The sequence below is a fragment of the Triturus cristatus genome, chromosome 10, assembly GCF_964204655.1.
Source record: "Triturus cristatus chromosome 10, aTriCri1.1, whole genome shotgun sequence".
Taxonomy (NCBI): Eukaryota; Metazoa; Chordata; class Amphibia; order Caudata; family Salamandridae; genus Triturus; species Triturus cristatus.
This window is the reverse complement of record NC_140593.1, coordinates 423,085,403-423,102,975: the sequence shown is the minus strand read 5'-3', so window position 1 is coordinate 423,102,975 and position 17,573 is coordinate 423,085,403. Positions and strand designations below refer to the sequence as shown.

The following is a 17,573-nucleotide window of genomic DNA, read 5'->3' as shown; positions in this document are numbered from 1 at the left end:
GGCATGCCTTTGGTGCACCAGTGGCGCACCCGCTGCACCCGCTTCCACAGTGGCAGGCACAGTAAATACTTGTACCTGCCGACCACTAGAGATCCGAAAATCAAAGATGGCCGCTCTGAAAGGACGTCCTGCCTCTCAGAAGAGCAGTGAAGTGAAAGTGCAATGTGCAAACAATTAAAACTGAGCAGCAATGATGTAGCGATTAAAGTGAAATAAAGCAGGTCTAACGATTAAAAGCCCTATATCAGATTCATGTCAGATTCAAGTTCATTCACCAATTATCAATTTGTTCCCTCCAAAAAGATAGAAGGTAAGCTTTTAAGGCAAAAAGCGATTCATGTAAGTAGCGTGAACTTAGCTATTGCGCTGCGCATTCGCGATGGCAGGCACATTAAATACTTGTGCCTGTCGACCACAAGAGTGCTGGAAGTCAAAGATGGCCACTCTGAACTGATGTCCTGCCTCCTGGAAGAGGAGTGCAGTGAAAGTGCAATGTGCAAATAATTAAAACTGGGCAGCACTTATGTAGCGATTAAAGTAAAACAAAGCTGGTCCAATGTTTAAAAGCCCTATATCAGATTCATGTCAGATTCACGTTAATTTCCCGATTATCAATTTGTTTCCACCAAAAGTAAAAAAGTACGATTTCAAGGTAAAAAGCGATTCACACAAGTATTATAAGCTTAGCTATTCTGTATTGATCCGTCTTCAAACGGGTCTATCCAGACTTCTCTTAGTTCTGGGGGTGGGTTTGCTCAAAATGTGTCACTGCCAGACCTGACCCCTATTTTTAGACAAGCTGCGCTGCACGAAGCATGCACAACATGTCTATAGAGGGCTGCAATTAAAAGTGCGACTCACACAAGCACAATCCTCTGAACTCCATCGCTAACCCTCTTGCTTTTGCTGGCTGACATGTGCACTTTGCGATGTCAGCACAAAGATCTAGGAAAATATAAGCACTTGAACTGACACATCCGTCAGTTCAGATAATTACAGTTTCTGTCGCTCTGAATGAACTGTTGAAAACAGATTCTCTCTTTGTGCCCACTGAGTCCAGAGGGGGGCCGCTCCAGCACACCCTCTGCATCAACGCCACTGCCTGCTAGAGTTCAGGCCACCTGGAGTTTGTCCTTCTAGCTGTCAATGGTCTTTACAATGTCACAGTCCAAGGTCTTGCTCTCCTTCATATTCTGGGGATGCCATTGTAAAGTCCAGTTTAGCCTGTTCGTGTGGTAATTCCCTTCCTTTGATCCTCAAACTGGTTCTGGTCAATTCTCTGGGTTTGGCTCCAGCCTAACTAGTGACACAAAAGGCTAGTATCTGTGTGTGTGTGTATGTGTGCGTGTGCGTGTGGGTGTGTGTGTGTGTGTGTGTAAGTCCTTTTGAAATGTAATCAGAGCAGGGCCCAATTCCACCCCTGCCATCCCGTCAGGAAGACCCACTTCCCTCTACACCCAGGCCTTTTCGTACACTGTCTGGCTCCAAATCACATTTCCCAGTGGAAGAGCCATCACCTGCCTAGGGAGCGGGAAACTCCCAGTAATTTTAGGCAGAAAAATTTCTAAAGCAAATATTTTAATTTAATTGAAAATCCAACCTTACAATTAGAGGATTTTAAATCATAATTCAAAAGAGCATTAAAAGTATTTTTCTAGCTGCTACCAATCCGAATTTAGCATTTAATAAATGTAACAAGGTAGCGCAATGATTCCTTGTGGCAACAGCCAGCCTTCCTAAAGTGAAAATCGTTGTTGGGGATATTTCACTGTGAGGACTTGTTCAACATTAATTTCTACATGCCCTACTTTTATTTATCTGCACACTGCCTATAAGGCAAAAGTATGTTTTAGGCCTGTCAAAAGGAGTATTTTAACAGGTCAAATTTTCAATTTAAAATTGCCACAGGCAGGTTACCAGTATGCAGCTGCCAGGCTGCCCACAACTATAGTTTCTCATTGGCAGCCTGTACCTGAGCACACGTGTTCATGTGTAACTAGCCAGTTCCCCTTAACATAGCAGCGTCACAGTTGCCTTATCTTAAAAGGCAGACACTGGTGATAAACATGAGCAGTCCAATTTACCATGATATTACTGGGAGTGAGACTCGAGTCAGATGACAATGCTATTATTGAACTAAGAGGGGAGCCAGAATCATGTGTACCCTGTTTGTGGGCAATATTCTTATTATGTATGAGCAAAAGTTTAGTCTATTAATTCAAACAAAACAGATGTTTTGTACAGCAGAGATGCTGAACTCACATAATTTGAAAGTGCTCTTACATGTGATAATGAAGAAAAAGATGACGCGATGAAATAAACTAGTTGCCTAGGATCACACAATTTGTGACCAGTTTACGGATCATGCGTGTTACAGTTGTGTTGAGTAGATTATTTAGGTCACTAGACCAGCGGGTCACACTTTATTTTATGATTTCCTGAAGTCTGCTGGTCAAGGTTGGTTTGTTGATTCCAGACAGCATTCTCAATTTGTTCTATGGCCTTTAAGATCTTCGTCAACAAAGTAAACTGGAGGGTGGTGGAAGCCAGTGCTTTCTGGGAGGCGGGTTTAGGAAGCAATATGTGCAGGCTAGCATGTCCACCATATACTGCAATAGCCGGATGAAGGAGAGCCAACAGCTTGTGCAGCAGAGATCCAGGCTCAAATGTACCATTCACTCAGTATCAGTAAACCATACACTCTAAGCTTCTATACATGATGAAAACGAACGGCCCCTGTTTGGGCCACCGAACAGCCAATAGGAAATCTCTTCTCTGCAATAGAGCTTAAACGTCTTGCACCCCTGTAATATTAACCTGCTGTTACCAGGACCCACCACTGCATAGCCTTGATTGAAGGGCCTGTTAACAATCTCAACTCAGAATGGGCAAAATATGGGTGTCCCACAGTTACCAGAGCACTGCCCCACAGAAATGCAAAAAATGGAGCACTTCCATAGGACTCACATGATTGTCCAGTGGAAAAACGGGGATTTCCAAGCCATTATTTAGTTAAACTTTTCTAATCTTGGGATTAAATAATCAATAAACCAGCCATGCGGTCATTTAGTCTAGACAATATTCACTTGCTGCTGAATACTGGTATGAAGGTATTTGACAGATATTGGCTTCCCTCCTAGTTCAATATTTGCATTGTTATTTCTAAGAAGATATACAGCTTTTCATATTCTGTTGTGAGATCGGAATGAAGCATCTCGATGGTACTGATCTGGTGACTTGCATAATGTAACCTATGCAGTTGGTTCTATTTCGAAAGGTTACCCCAGATCCAATGTGGCTAGGGCACATCAGATGGCACCTTGTCGCTGGCATACAACTTTTTCTGTTCTGGCCTTTACTTTTACATATCATTGTTTTCAGGTATTTCTTGTCTGATCGTATTGATTGAACTGAACCACAGTCACAAATTCCGGAACCTACTAACTTGTTAGATGGAAACTGAGGGAGGACTACAAATTTGGACCAACAATCCCTTTGCACAGGAATTACGATTTTGGTTTGGCTATGTATATGATATATTTGCCATCTGGCATGGCAACGAAGATATGGCCACAGAATTTCTACAATGGCTGAACACCAAAATAGTTGCCTGACATTCACCATAAGCCACAATTGTAGAAATGTATCTTTCTTAGATGTGACCATCAGCGCTAACAAAGGTAAGCTTTTGACAAAACTATATGAAGTACTGGGTATTTTAGTCCCAGCGGTGCAGGGGCACACACCCTATGACTTCGGGGTTTCACCCTGTTCCGGACCTACAGAAACACAGAGTCTTCTGGGTGAAGTCAAAGAATCGTTTATTGGCTGCAGACCAATGACAGGTATCCTAGAAGTACAACAGCGTGTATGTTCTCAGGAGACTGCTGAAAATCATAGGAACGGACTTCTCCTTAAGTACAAAATATCATGCTCCAGGCATACATTCCTTGGTTTATGATATGGTCATATAAAGGCATACATTACAAACGAAAAAGCAGAGTCATGATGACCATCCCACATTCCAGTTCGGCCAGCCCACAATGATTTACACAGGAAGGTTCAGATCCCATGTTTGAAGTAAATAGACCCCCCAATAAACATGAGCATCTCCTGTTTTGGGAAACAAGCAATAAAGCAAGAACAAGCAGGTGCAGAAGAGATTAGCCGGGGGATTGTGTAGAATGAAAGGGTTTTATGACGGGTCAAGCCCTGATACGAATCACAGGTGGACGGAGGAAGGGGAGCTCGTGAGACCGGTTTGACCCGGGGCAGCAGAACCAGCTGCCCAGGTCACGGAGAAGTCAGAGGGAAAGCCCATGTACTGTGAGGCCCGTATTAACTCCATCATAGCCTATGTGAGGGCAATGACAAGATGGCCACTGCTTCCAAAATGGAACCCGCGTAGTTGAGCAGAATACGTGTACACAGTGCGTTCGTAACTAGAACGACACGCAAAGCACTCGTACGTGCCGCATTTACCATTCGCGGTTCGCTAATACCAAGATAGACAGGGGTAAGGCCCTGTCCCCTACGCGGTTCCCGAATATCAAAGTACGACAGACCCTCCTTTTGCCCTTACATAGGCAATCACTATACTCATCTTAATCCGAGTCTAGGTCAATGTTCATGAAGTCATGGAGATGTTGCTGTAGCATCATCCTATTACTTAACTCGTCCCTCGATACAGGCTTCCTTACACATAAGGTAGCACAGAGGCCATATATCGCAGGAGCACACTGTATACATAGACAGAACAGGAAAAGAATGGCTAAGATCATTCCAATGACCATCAGAACCTTCCAACCCCAGGCAGATATCAATTCCCAGAACCATCCCATCAGTGACCAATCTCCCTTATCCACGTGTATGGCTTCAGATATTTTATGGAGTTTGGAGATGGCTTGATACACTGTTGGAGCATTATCTGGTATGAAAATGCAGCAACTGGATTGGATGACCTTGCATACCCCACCGCGGTCTGCGAGAATAACGTCTAGGACCATGCGGTTCTGCAAAGTCATAAGGCGATCCGCTTGGAGCTCAGCTGTCAAATTACTAAGGGCACCAGCCGTTACATTGACGGTGGATTCAACCACACGAGTCAGCTGTCTCAGGTTCCTACTATTGACCATAGGTCCCCAAAACGGCAGGAAACCCAAGAAGAAGTCTCCTGCTTCCTGACCGGCAGTGTCCTCCTTACTGATCACACCTCTCACAACTCTGGTCTTGTGATAATCAGAGGCGGCAGTAAATGTCGGCGGTAGCAAGTTCGCAATATAACATGTGCCCGAGAAATCAGGGGGCAACCATGTATATGCTCGGTCATGACAGATGAAATATGTGCCCTTAGCAGCCAAAAATGCAGGGGAAAACTGTGACGGGAAAGTGTACGTTTCAGTACAGTCACTTCTTCCCAGTTGAGCCCTAGGGTTCTGACCATTACCCTGTAAGCAGAACCGACCCATGTGGGGTACGACCCAGATTGGAGATGAGATTTTCCGCTGTCTTTCACCCAGACTAATACTATACCCTGTCGTGTTCCATCCCATATAAGGTCTCAGCTCTTCTTTGGGAATGGATGAGTATGCATTAATATCTCTACTCATATCGGCAACTCCTTTCATCAAAGCCTTATTATTGGTGATGGGTCTGATGGAACGCGGTGGGCGAGGGGAGTATGTATCTAGAGCGTAGAGAAACATGGTTTGGAATGCCCATGACGATCCATTGTAACTGTACGGTAGCACCAGGTAGGGAATACCCTTGTTAATGGTATGTGGCATTAACCCACAGACCCAGCAATTGGTCGTATTCATTACCAGTTGGTGCTGGTGCAAGAGTTGGATAAATGAGTTATTTACGAACTCTGATCGTCGGGTCTGTTCGTGCTCAGGCAAAGGGTGAAAAGAGTGAGAGGAGGCAGTAGAAAGAAGTATAGGCTGTTGAGTGGGTGCAATGGGTTTTGGAGCAGAGAAAAACACACATCCTACAATAAACATCATGATACTACACAGTGTAAAAAAGCACAAAAAGACAAAACATTTACTTCTTACAATTCTACACATCCTGGCTTGAAAGTTCATTTCTTCAATCGGTCTCTCCATCTTACAAAACTCCATCCTCTACTCGGGCCGCTCGCGGTGGATGAGTTTCTTCTGCTAAGGAGTACGCCTGTCAGTCCAGGGAAACGCCCTAGACCAACCAGAACCGTCGACCTAGCGTCTTCGGCCTGTACCCCAAAGTCTTGGCACCGCGACCCTGCGGCAGAACCCGGATGGTGGTTCGAAAAACAAAAATCAAGAAAGTCCTTCAGATGGGAGAGCAAGAAATGTCAAAAGGGAAATAATGAGGGAATCTTTATTTGTCCATGGGCCTAGGTCTCAAATTATAGCGGAGACGGCCAGTTGTTGTTTGGTCTTGAAAAAGAAGTTCAGGCTCAGTGGTGTCCAGTCGATTCGATGGCGGCACAGCTTCCTGCAGGATATTGTCACTCTCTTGGACTGAAGCTGTGTCTTTTAGGCGTGCGTCACTGAATGGTACAAAACGAGGCACAATGTCTGTCTCTGAGTCGGCGATACCCTCTTTGACCCACTGGTCATATGGCAGAGGCAAGGGAACTACCTTGCAGTGAGTACCATGGATCCAGTGCTTCTTCCCTTTCACTCGCACTGCTGATCTTGTCGAAAGAAGAACAAGATGAGGGCCGATCCAACGAGGCTCGTCGTTGCCCTTACGCTGGAAATTCCGTACTAGGACCCACGAACCAGGGTTGATGGGGTGTCCAGGAGGTTCAGAGGCTTGGGGAAGAGTATCATGTACCTGTTGGTGCAAAACACGCAGTTTAACAGTCAAATCATACAGGTAATCGAGCAGTACTGGATGCTCTATCTCGCTGAATTTAGTGGGCCTTGGCACACCCCATACATTAGCCGGGCGGCCAAAGACCACCTCGTAGGGACTAAGTCCCACTCGTGAGTGTATTGTCATTCTGGTGGACAAGAGTGCTAGAGGCAGGGCATCAGGCCATTTAAGACCAGTGCTCGCCTGGATTTTGGCTAACTTGAGCTTTAAGGCTCCATTGTAGCGTTCAACCAGTCCAGCCGATTGGGGGTGATTTGCAGCGTGAAATTTCTGCCTTATGCCTAAACCTTCACATACATTCTTCATCACTTTACCCACAAACTCACTCCCGTTATCACACCACACCATTCTCGGCATCCCAAACCTGGGGAAAAACTCCTTCACAAGGGCTTTGGCTGTGGATAGGGCAGTGTTATCTTTCAGAGGATAAGCCTCTACCCATTTGGAAAAAGCACAAACAACCACCAATACATATTTCAGGTTGTTGCACCTTTCCATGTGAATAAAGTCCAGCTGCAAAACTTCGAATGGACATGATGGGGGTGCAAAGTGACCGGCCGGAGTTGGGGTTCCCCTACCAGGGTTGTATTTCAAGCATACTATACAATTCTTGACCACATTCTCTGCACATTTGGGAATTCCAACATTCTGCCATACTGGAGCCAACAACTTACAGATACCTTTTGTACTGATATGTGCCATTCCATGTGCCATAGTAACCACTGGAAGCACATATGCATCAGGCAACAACCATCGCCTATGTTCTGTCAGGTCGATCCAACAACCATTCTCATCCAACTTACCCATACTCTCTCTCCACTTGCTTAACTCTTCTTCTGTAGCTTCAGCCTGAAGCGACTTCACACTCTCTATTGTGTTCTCACATATTCCCACATCATTAACCCATCTTGCGGGACCTGCAACATACATTCTAGTCTTCACATTCTGTGCGGTTTCTCTCGCGGTCTCATCAGCAAACGCATTCCCACGTCCAACATCATCGGTGACTTTCTTGTGCGCACTGCATTTCATGATCGCAACTTGCAAAGGTAGGGTCAGTGACTCAAGGAGATCATTCACCAACTTGCCATTCTGAATTTTAGCTCCATGCGACGTCAGGAACCCACGCTCCTTCCACAAACGCCCAAAATTATGAGCCACGCCAAAGGCGTACTGGCTATCTGTGTATATGTTCACTCTCATTCCTTCAGACAACACGCATGCTCTCGTGAGGGCAATTAATTCTGCTGCTTGGGCCGAATTATGTGGCACTCGTGCAGTTTCCACGACCGTGTGTAAAGTCGTGATAGCATATGCAGCAGTCGTGTCACCATTAGGGAGCTTGAAACAGGACCCATCTACCCATAAAGTGCCATCACACTCAGTCAGGGGAGTATCTTTGAGATCTACTCTCCCTTTCGTCTCTTCTTCTGTTCTGAACAGACAGTCATGTTGCTCAATCTCATCTGAGTCTGCTGGAATCGGCAATAATGTGGCTGGATTCAGCGTATTGCATCTTTTTATGTGTATGTGATTCGCTAACAGTGTGAGTTCATATCCTGATAATCGCGCACTAGTCAGGTGTTGTGTCTTAGTTCTATTTAATAATGTATCTACAGCGTGTGGAACCATGACAATCAGTGTGTTGTCCATTACCAGACCAGCAGATTGTCGGATAGACATAGCTGCAGCGGCTGTCGCTCTCAGACAGCTTGGCAATGCCCTCGCTACAGGGTCCAAGGTGGATGAAAAATATGCGCATGGGCGCGGTCTGTCGCCAAAAGGCTGTGTTAACACTGACAACGCACATCCATCTTTCTCGTGAACATACAATGTAAAAGGCTTACTGTAGTCGGGAGTACCCAACACAGGAGCTGAACATAATGCATTGCGCAATTCCACAAAACTTTTCTGGCACTCTTCAGACCATGGGATAGGATTCGGTGTGTCTTTGCATGTTAAAGCTAATAAAGGTTTTGCCAATAAAGAAAAACTAGGGATCCAATGCCTACAGTATGAAGTGATACCCAAGAAAGCACGCACTTCTCTCTGTGTCTTTGGCACACTCAACTGTGCAATGGCTTGAATTCTCTCTGGGGTCAGTTTCCTTCCCTCCTTCGATAAGAGATGACCTAAGTAGGTCACTTCTTGTCGACAATATTGCAGCTTAGAGAGAGACACTTTGTGATGGTAAGCTGATAAATGGCGCAACAGTGACAATGTGGCTTCTTTACAGATCTTCTCAGTATCCGCGGCGATCAGTAAATCGTCCACGTACTGGATCAGGATAGCGCCACTAGGTAAAATAAGTGCATCAAGCTGCGCTTTCAGAGCTTGACTATATATGGATGGACTCTCGCAGTAGCCTTGGGGAGCGCGTTTGAAGCGGAAGCTTCGGCCTCCCAGACTAAAACCAAAAATGTCTCTGCTCTCTTCTGCAATTGGGATACTAAAGAAAGCATTCTTTAAATCGATCACTGAAAACCATGCAGCAGAGGCTGGAATCATCGTTAACAAGGCAGTTATATCGGGGACAACCGGAAACTGAGGCACGACAATCTTATTAACCTCTCTAAGATCGATCACAAATCTGTAAACAGGTGGCTGTGAAGGGTCAGTTCGTTTCAAAACAGGTAAAATCGGGCTATTGCAAACGTTGCCTCTTGTCTCTTCAATCACACCCTTATTAATCAAGTCGCTGACAATGTCCAACAATGCTTTCTGCCCTTCATTAGAGATCTTGTACTGGGGAATACGTGGCAGTCTGACATTAGCCTTTAAAGTCACCACATATGGTGGTATTTCCAAGAGGCCCACATCATTGGGACCAGTAGCCCAAAGGGCATCCGGAAGGGATGACAATTCAGGTGGCATCGTGTTTTTAGACAAATACATTGGGGAAACCACTTTCTTGCCTAATGTAAGTTGTACTCCTGAAGGAGAACAATACAGTGTAGCGTGCAATCTTTTCAACAAATCTAATCCCAGCAAATTCTCACCACAACCTGTTGTCAGGATCAGGGGCGCTTTCAGCTCGCAAGGTCCAACAGAAAGTGACATGGGACTGGAAATCGGGTTCCTAACTGGGGCGCCAGAAAAACCTACTGAAACATTTATATCGCCAGACAAAGGTGCGCCAGGGAGTTTGGAATGCATGATTGAACTCTTTGCAGCACCAGTGTCTAGCAGAAAAGGCTCCGTTACATTTGCTGTAGTCACCTCAACATACGGTCCACTCTGATCCACTGGCACTGAAACAACTCCCTCTCTCTGTCTATGGCTGTCCTAGTAACCATTATTTTCTGCATCGCCATCTTCTACATAATAATCATTATTGTAATACTGTGCCGTATTACCAGTCGCGTTAGCTTGCTGATCAAAACTATTAATTGCGCTTTGGGGCGGAAGAGGACGCGCATTTTGGGGAACACTTCCACGCCCTCTGCCTCTAGGAGCTTGCTGACCACCTCTACCTCTTGCGCCATACGTATTACCATTCCGTTGCATTAATTTAGGACAACTATATTTAAAATGGCCTTCCTCTTTACAGTATGAACATTGGTTGGGACCTACAGGGACACGTGGTTGATAATACCCGTTCATTTGCTGGTTTGTCTGAAATTGTTGGGGTTGGTGATAGACACCTTGGGGTTGTCTATAATTATTACCACCTCCATGTGGTGGATAGGCCTGCTGTAGAAGGACCTTCGTTTTTAGTTCCTTCGTTTTCTTCTCCGTCCTATCTTTCTCGTCTTTATCTCTGTTTTCATAATACTGTGCAGTAGCCAGTATTTGCGCTGAAGAGGAAACAGCCCAAGAACTCTCTGAATCTTTCAACTTTTTACACAGGTCAGGGAGTAAATTCTGCACAAACTTATCCACAAACAACCGTTGTCCACCCTCAGTACTCATATCTTGCCCACTGTGGTCAATAAACGTTTCTTCAAACCTAGTAAAGAAGTCTGACACTGTCTCATCTTTCTTTTGCTTGCATGCAGATAACTTGTCCCAATTTACGCGCATCGCAGGCATTAGTGTCTTCATATACGTAATGATCCTACCAGGCAATTCAGCTACTAAAGGTTCTGGTTTCGCACCACCCGTTTGTCTAGCATCAGCAGCAACAATGTTAGCCCATGTATCCCCTAGCTCTGCATTGTGATCTACATTACGAATTGATCCCCATAGAGGCTGTGGAACAACATTACCGAACAACATGTCTATGTCGGCCAGATTCATAACGCATGACCCTGCCGTCTGTGACAACTCTTTATAATAACCTGCTGGGTTTTTACGGGGATCAGGCAATGTCTGCTTAAGTGCTAACACCTCAGAGCGCTTCCACGGAACGTGCACCCAAACACGTTGGAAATGCGCTGGCACAGCGGGGTTATTGCCGACAGCTGCAACTGCTTCCTTCCACACCGGGGGAACTTCTCTCATAGGGTATTGTCGCGCTTTTGCCTTACTCCCCACAAGGACCTCTTGTTCAAACAATGACTGTTGGCAGTCGTCATTCCTTAAGGACAGTACAATCGCAACTGCTTTATCTACTTCGCGGTCCACAATTATACCAGTTCCAAAATCGCACCTCACTCTACACAATTCCTGCGGGTTCGGATTTCTACCACTATCCTCCAATTCTTCACAGAGAATTTCGCACATTTTCTCAAATACATATCTCTGTTTCGGTGCATCCCATTGATGGAAAGTGTTAACAACCGATTCCACATCATACAGTGAAGGAAAAACGATCCATCTGCGCGCCATGTGATCTATTACCTTTTTCTCATCGGGGTTAGGCAATTGGCTGCGCAACTGCTTACGCTGTACACCAGGAGTTGCACCAGATGACCCAAAGAGAGGCGACATTAATGTAGTAACCACATTAGCCAAACGCTGTCGCGCTGAAGGAGAAGCTGAAGCGAGAACGGGGGGAAAAACAGAGGGAAGAAAAGAGGATGTAGAGACAGGTACTGGAGTGGTAGAAGGAAAAGTATTAGGGGAGGCAGTTACTGGATCAAGCAAAGTCGCAGAAAGTGCGGAGGTAGTTGGAAGCACTACTGGAGGCGCTTGAGAAGACTGCGCTACAGGAATAGGAACTGGTTGCAAAGCAACTGGCGGTTGCGGCAAGGCTTGCAGTATATGCACTGGAGGCGGCATATTTACAAGCTGGGGAGGCGCCGTGGCAGTTTGAGCATACGGGGGTGGCGAACTCAACAAATGTGACATCAGGGGATCTTTCTCCTTTTCTTCTGACTCATCCTGCTTAGAATATGGCAAAGCCGGGTAACATTTGTCAATCCCTAACTTACGCTGCCTGTGCAATTGCTCATTCATTTGCTCCTCTTCATTGTCTTTAAATTGTACAGCTGCTTGCATTACTGACATACCTCTCTCTCTCTTATTCTTTTTTGCTAGCTTAATTTCCTTCTGTTTGGCTTCTTTTCGCCATAAGCGGAAAGAGTCAAACATCGCCGGCCGGGCTTTCTTCGTAAACAATTTAATTTCCAGATTATCTAGAATATCGGTATCGAAACTACCATTTTGGGGCCATTTTAAAACACCGTCTTTCCTGGTGTAGTGGATCCACACTTCGTTATATGCAATGGGGCCTACGCCATGTTTCACATAGAGCTCATAAGTTGGAGTTCCAACCGGAGGAACCGGACATGGTTCCTCTAGCTGGAAATCTTTTCCACAACCAAAACAGAATAATCTACCAAATAGTCTAGAACCAGGCATCTTCGCTCACTAGTCTAGATCCAAACGTCAAAGGATTATCGATTACGATAGCCTCGTGAATACACGAGTCCTCTGGCTTTGGGGTTTGCAAACACCAAATCACCAATTACCAAATCAAACCAAACGATCCCGAGGGATACCAAAACAAAAGGGAGACGCTCCACTTATACTTAACTGAATATTGCTGATCGATGACGTCACCAGAAGACTCTCTCGATTGTTTCGCTCTCTCAAACTCGTCAAGGGTCCAAAACAGGTCGATTAATCAGGGCAGCAGTCCTTCGTAGCCGTCGGGACGCGGAGAACCTCGCAGAAAAGACTTTCGGACCACGTCGACATGCAGGGGTCGATGAAGTGGCGGCCTTCCTCCGGAATTTCCACACGAAGCTCCTCACGAACCTCTGGCTTGGACTGGTACCGCTGAAATCGTCCCGAGTTGGGCGCCAAACTGAAGTACTGGGTATTTTAGTCCCAGCGGTGCAGGGGCACACACCCTATGACTTCGGGGTTTCACCCTGTTCCGGACCTACAGAAACACAGAGTCTTCTGGGTGAAGTCAAAGAATCGTTTATTGGCTGCAGACCAATGACAGGTATCCTAGAAGTACAACAGCGTGTATGTTCTCAGGAGACTGCTGAAAATCATAGGAACGGACTTCTCCTTAAGTACAAAATATCATGCTCCAGGCATACATTCCTTGGTTTATGATATGGTCATATAAAGGCATACATTACAAACGAAAAAGCAGAGTCATGATGACCATCCCACATTCCAGTTCGGCCAGCCCACAATGATTTACACAGGAAGGTTCAGATCCCATGTTTGAAGTAAATAGACCCCCCAATAAACATGAGCATCTCCTGTTTTGGGAAACAAGCAATAAAGCAAGAACAAGCAGGTGCAGAAGAGATTAGCCGGGGGATTGTGTAGAATGAAAGGGTTTTATGACGGGTCAAGCCCTGATACGAATCACAGGTGGACGGAGGAAGGGGAGCTCGTGAGACCGGTTTGACCCGGGGCAGCAGAACCAGCTGCCCAGGTCACGGAGAAGTCAGAGGGAAAGCCCATGTACTGTGAGGCCCGTATTAACTCCATCATAGCCTATGTGAGGGCAATGACAAGATGGCCACTGCTTCCAAAATGGAACCCGCGTAGTTGAGCAGAATACGTGTACACAGTGCGTTCGTAACTAGAACGACACGCAAAGCACTCGTACGTGCCGCATTTACCATTCGCGGTTCGCTAATACCAAGATAGACAGGGGTAAGGCCCTGTCCCCTACGCGGTTCCCGAATATCAAAGTACGACATATACACCAAGCCAACTGACAAAAACTGCTTTTTGTAATTCAAGAACGCACATCCTTACGCTCTGAGATAAAACTTCCCAATAGGACAATTTGTGAGGATCATAAGAAACTGCTAGGACATCCAGGATTTTAGGATAGAAATAAAGACGCTCACAGACAAGATATTTGAGTAAGAGTACTCACTCCACCTCATTCAGAAGGATAAAAAGAGGGCACAAAACAACCATAGCGAGGCTCTTTTAGCAGATAAGAATAGAGAGGAAAAGAAGGATCTCATTTTTGTGAGTACATACAGCAATGTTTTGAACCAAGTGAAGGAAATAGTTGTGAAACATTGGAGTATTTCAACATATAATCAACTATCTTTTGAGAAAACGCTCTTTTCACTAAAGATTAGTCAACATCAGAAAAAAATGTCTCCAGCACCAGAATACCATATGGGACCCTCCCAGAGTTATGAGCAGTGGTTGAAGTGTGTGGGATCGGCAGGGCACAGCGTACCCCTGCTTCTTTAATTTAATAGATTCAGTTCCCCTATTTTTTTTATTTTAAACACACGTCCCAGGACAGCAGAAATAGCCAAGGCCTTTAGATAAGGCTTGGCGTTCATCGCCATTCGGGGACAAGTAGGGCATGCAGAGAAGGAAAAGGACTCTGTCTTTTCCTTCATGCCCAGAGAAGACAAAGACAGTGACCACTTCTCCAGCTCTGTCCCCTCTTTCTTACTCTTCCTTCCTCTCTTTCTGTCTCACTCCTCCTCACTTACTGAAAATCATGACTTCAAGAAACAGTTCTCACCATCTCTTTCCTTCTTTCGTTTATTTGTTCCTCCGTGAAATGGATCCAAAAAAGAAAAAAAACTTTTGCTGGAAATGTTGTTTTTTTCTGACATTTTTCTATTCCAAAGTGCAGCCTTGGGACAGCAAGAACTGAAAGGTTCAACATGTGAAAAACAACTACATAAAGCAAGATAGAGTAGTCCAAAGTGGTCAGATTTATTTTATTCACACCCAAACACATTAGCGCCTCTTTACAGAGTTTGCCAGTGAAGCGCTACTTTTGTTTTCTCATCTTTCTTTGAACAACATAGTTTACCTGGGTGGGGAAGGGCACCATTCCTGGAGGTACAGTGCAATACATGCTTGATGGGTGGATTGGAAAACAAATTGTGTACAGCCTCTGTGTTTGGGGATGTGTTCTTTTTAAACCATGCTGCTTACGTTTTGCAAGGATATAAGCAATGGACATTGAAATTGGTCCCTTCTGGGCCCTGTTGTCATGTCCTTAACTTTTTCGGCAAAAACACGAATTGATTTCTGAGTAGTGAGTGTTAAAGCGTTAAGGTAACCCTGTTGTTCCTTCTTACATTTCACATGCTTTACTTACTCTTGCATTCCCTATGAGTGTTTGCTTTTTCCAGGATGTTATTATTACTTTATTTTTTCAGGCAGAATATTACTCTTGCCTAGTGTGTAATTTGAGTTGAGTCACATCTTGTAGTTTATAGTGTGTCATAATTGGTATCTAGTTGAAGGAAGTGCGAGTTTCTGTCAGTGGGGCAGTATGATGATCATTGGGGAGAGGATGCGGCACTATGGTCAGAGCTGCCTAATTTGGAACTCGGGGACCAGTGTACCATACCAATCTCCAGAGGGAGCACATTCCTGTGCTAGACCTTAGAAGGCCCCATATAACCTTAGAAGCCCTGGTGTCTTAGCACCAGCAGGTGGACCCTACCAGTGGGCAGTGTGGGTTAACCTTGAAGGCCTGTCCACCACAATCCATGCTGAAGTTCACCAACAGTCGTGCGGGCAGGCCTATGAAGCAGCACACCCTAGACTGACAGTGACTCAGCCACTGAGATCACAGGTCCTTTAAGCATGGCAGCTCTAGGATGGTGCGACCGGTGTGACCGCACAGGGCGCTGACTTCTGGTGAGGGCATCATGTTTGCAAGTATATTATGTTATAAAAGCACTTGCTGCCTCCTTCCTGGCCTCCAGCAATTTTCGGCAACAAAAAAATGTCATGATAAGTCTGGTGATTTATGTTCTTCCTAGAGAGAGATGGAGTTTTGTCAACTGAAAGTTTTGACTCATGGAAAGGTAGCGCAGTGGGTTAATGTGCCTACTGCAAATAACATGTACCATGCAGAACACAAAGTGCACATAATGAAAATAGGTTAGTGGGTTACTGCTTTTGTCAGTGAGTTCCTTTTGTTACTTGCAGTTTATAAAGTCAAAATCCTAACATAGAACAGTGAGGTATTAACTGTCATCTAAGAGCTGCATGCAAACTGCAAGGTATAAATTAAAGTGTTATGTGTTTTTCCTCAGTCTTTGATTATCCCAATGTTGCAAAAAGGGTTCACATGGACAGAGATCAATTCTGGTTATTGAAGAGAACCCCCAACCATGCTATTACATTCTTAATTCTGAGTTTGTGTTTCTCCAGACCAATCGTACTCGAGGAAGCCGGCATGAGGAGGGTACTGACTGAAATCATATGAACATACACGTTGTCTACATGAGTGTTTGAAATATCAACCACAGTGAACTCCTCTAGAGAGAAATTACCCACGCCAGAGGAACGTGTAGGTCGGAATTAACACCGCACGGTGATAAGTACTGATAGAAGCCTTGAAGCCTTGAAAAAGTCGCATGTAAAATACATGAAGGAGACAAAACACGTGCTGGCATTAACTTTGGCTTTCCGACTGAATCACAGTTATTGATATTAAATGAAGGACCAAGAAAAGAACAAAAGACTAAAGTTTTGCATCTTTATTTGCGTGAAGATTGTATATTGAAAAATATTACTGCAAATACTGTCCTGTTATAAATGTTGTGTGCTAGGGGATTCGTGTAAATTCATGTACTGTAGCTTAGGCCACAGAAAATTAGGAGAGATGGGTGGTTCTCTTCTCCCTTTTAGCACCACAAAAAATACTAGCACCAATAATTTATCAAGTGAATATTTTCAGGAGCGCCGTCCCTATTGACCAATACCACTATCCTTGTGTTTTCACATGGACAGAGATCAATTCTGGTCATTGAAGAGAACCCCCAACCATGGTATTACATTCTTAATTTTGAGTTTGTGTTTCTCCAGACCAATCACTATTAAACTATACTGTCTACTTAACCCCTTCAGTGCCCGCCCCTTTCCCCGCCCTGTGCCGGCCGTTTCATTAGCGGGCGGGGTTTATGACGAGCTGGTCTCGTCATGGGCACAGCGCAACCGCGGCCCATGATGAGACCAGCTCGTCACGGGCATTGAAGAGGTTATGGTTGTCATGTGACTCCTACACCCTGTAGTTCTTTGTCTTATGTAGCATTTTGTATATAGTGATTTACACATATATGATTGATTGTCTCTAATAATGTGTATGATCTAAAGTGCTCTGACACCATAAACTGGTTTCAGTGGATCTGCAAATCAAATTAAATGCATCTGAGCAAGAGTGAGGTAATGGAGATTTTAGTGGTACTGTTAAAGGCTGGTAGTGAGAGAATTCGTGGCGGAGGGAGTCATTTGGGGCACCAACAAACACTGTTGCACTGGGCTCCACCAGCGCTAAAGCCAGTCCTGCCCTTGAGGCCAGTTCGCCTCACCCATAGGTAACTCCATTGGCCTTGATTCAGCAGTAGTTGCTG

The 17,573-nt window shown here is 45.0% G+C and overlaps 1 long non-coding RNA gene across 1 annotated transcript in view; it reads left to right on the top strand.

Moving 5' to 3' along the window:
• LOC146789557 (uncharacterized) overlaps positions 1 to 16,915 on the top strand; it is an 83,999-nt gene extending 67,084 nt beyond the window's left edge. The window contains exon 3 of the long non-coding RNA XR_014969827.1: positions 16,372 to 16,915. This is a non-coding gene — a long non-coding RNA (uncharacterized LOC146789557). The remainder of the gene's footprint in view (positions 1 to 16,371) is intronic.
• The last annotated feature ends 658 nt before the right edge of the window (positions 16,916 to 17,573 follow it).